This window comes from Papaver somniferum, chromosome 1 (genome assembly GCF_003573695.1).
Source record: "Papaver somniferum cultivar HN1 chromosome 1, ASM357369v1, whole genome shotgun sequence".
In the NCBI taxonomy this organism is placed as follows: domain Eukaryota; kingdom Viridiplantae; phylum Streptophyta; class Magnoliopsida; order Ranunculales; family Papaveraceae; genus Papaver; species Papaver somniferum.
Window position 1 is genome coordinate 215,050,982 of NC_039358.1, and position 2,440 is coordinate 215,053,421.

The 2,440-nt window shown below is 36.4% G+C and overlaps 1 pseudogene; it reads left to right on the forward strand.

The window, feature by feature from the left end:
- The first annotated feature begins 356 nt into the window (after window positions 1-356).
- LOC113341838 lies at window positions 357-456 on the forward strand (annotated as a pseudogene).
- The last annotated feature ends 1,984 nt before the right edge of the window (window positions 457-2,440 follow it).

Here is a 2,440-nt window from a genome sequence, read left to right on the forward strand (position 1 = left end):
GAGCATTGGCTTTCTCTTCAACAGTATGGTCTTCCCAAAAAGGATCTATTCTACCACTAGTACCACTAGAATGACCTAATTCCAACGCTTCTAACCTTTTGGCTATGGCTGCTATTTTAGCATCTGACTCATAGGATCCTTCTACCCTATTGACATTTCTTCTACTTAGAAGAATTGTTTTCTGGGGTTCCCTATTATTTTCCCATTGTTGGGTCTTATTGGTGATTTCATTCAAAAATGTCATCGCCTCATCAACAGTTTTATTCTCAAACCCATGTGTGCATAAGGACTCAACCATGGTTGTTGTTGAATAATCTAAACCCTCGTAGAGTATCTGAACTAACCTAACCTTCTCTAAACCATGATGAGGACATTGAGATATTAAGTCATTGAACCTTTCTAAATACCTATATAAAGATTCTCCCTCTTGTTGAGCAAAAGTAAAAATTTGTGTCCTAATAGACGATGTTTTGTGCCTTGGGAAAAACTTATGTATAAAGGCAGATGTAAGTTGTTCATAGGTTTCAATTGACTCAGAATCCAAACTATACAGCCAATATTTGGATTTATCTTTTAAGGAAAAGGGGAATAACCTAAGTTTCAGTGCATCATCACTAAGGTTTTTAATTTTCAGAGTACTACATACTTCCTCAAATTCCCTAACATGAAAATAGGGGTTCTCATTCTCTTTTCATAAAAAGGTTGGGAGCATCTGTAAAGTCCCAGGTTTGAGTACATAATTTTCCTCGGTTTCAACTAACTTGATACAAGACGGACGAGAGGTCCTAGTTGGGTTCAATAAAGCTTTTAAAGTTGCCATTTCTGGCACTACCAAAGGACTAGGAGTACTTTGTTCACAAAGAAGCAGATTCTCAAAACTGAAGTTTCCAAAAACGGGACTCTCTAAAGAAGAGTCTTCGAGCTCCCCGCCTTCATAAGAAGAACTACTAGGTTTATCACTAATCAGACGACCTAGAGTGTTTCTTTTCCAAGACCGTTCTCTAATGACCTCGGGCATACACTAGAAAAACAAAACTAAAACGAAAATCCCTAAAAGGGAAGGGAAGTTCCATGCAAACACAAACAAGGCTGACTCCACCACAGCAAACCTACTGAATTCTAACAAACAAAAAGCATGATGGATCCACTTAGATTGTTTCTAGACCAGCTTCTAATCCTTAGAAAAGAAATTCGTTACAATTTAAGCAAACCCTCTGGAATCAATCCTAGTCAAAGTAAGTTGAATTGAGGCGAGGGAATCTCAGTGGAGCTTTGATACCCAAGGCCTCACCGCTATCACAAGGCGGGGCAGTCACGCATTCAACTCACAGAAACCATCATGAACTTTGAAGTATGCTAAAAGAGTAACCAATATTTTTCGAACGACTTTCCTACTAAGCTCGTTACCCTATAGGTCTCGTTTTATTCCAAATTTTAAAGCTTAGATTCGCGTTTGGTTTCGTTTTCCTAAGGCGGGAAAGAAGAGAACGGTGATGAAATCCGAACCCTTATCTTGTATGGCCAGTCCTTTCCCTTTACTAGGAATTTAAAACAGCCATTTTCAGTTCCTCAGCATATATGCAAACGAAGGAATACAGTAACTCGCTGACAGGGGATTCACGAGTGTTTCGAAAAACTTACCTCCCGTTCCAGACTGGGGATGAACCGTTGTCGTCGACTCGGGCCACAACTCCTATGTTGTATACGAACCCGAGGGGCCGAGGTGATATCGTAATCACCGTTCTTCTCTGCAAACAGTTTAATATTTAATCTACCATTCCGTAGGGTTTAAAAAAATTAATGTCCAAATGTCCAAAGTCCAAAAGAAAGGTCCAAAAAATAAAGTGCAAAAAGAAAAAGAAAAATACAAAATAAAAAGAATTCCTAATACAATCTAATAAAATAACACACTCTTTTTTTTTTCTCTCTCTTTTTCTATAAAATAAAAAAATATTTATCTTCTTTAGATCCTTTCGCTTTGCCTTTTACTTCAAGTCTTTAAATATTCGCCAAAAGCTTTGGAAAAAATTTCTTTCGCTCCAAATTCCCAAAATCTGAAAGGAAAAGACAAAAACCCAAAAACGTAAAGAAGAACAAAAAAAAACTAAAAAAAAATAAATCTAAAAACTCTATCCTAAAGACAAGCCCGCGTCGGCGGCTCCAAAAATTGATGGTATTTTCAATGATGTTGTAGTAAAGAGTTCGTTGAGGCTTGTGAAGGCAATGAATTCTAGACTTAATAGAACTTAAAAATATAGAAAACTTAACTCAAAATTGATTTCAAGTGATTGGAAAATAACCAAGACACTAGAATCCACTATTACACATGAATGATGTCAAATATTTCATAACTCTAATTATACTTTTAATCCTTTATTTCTTAATCCCCAAATAATCAAACATATTCTCAAAAATTAATTGTATCCCCTAAGCATAGATT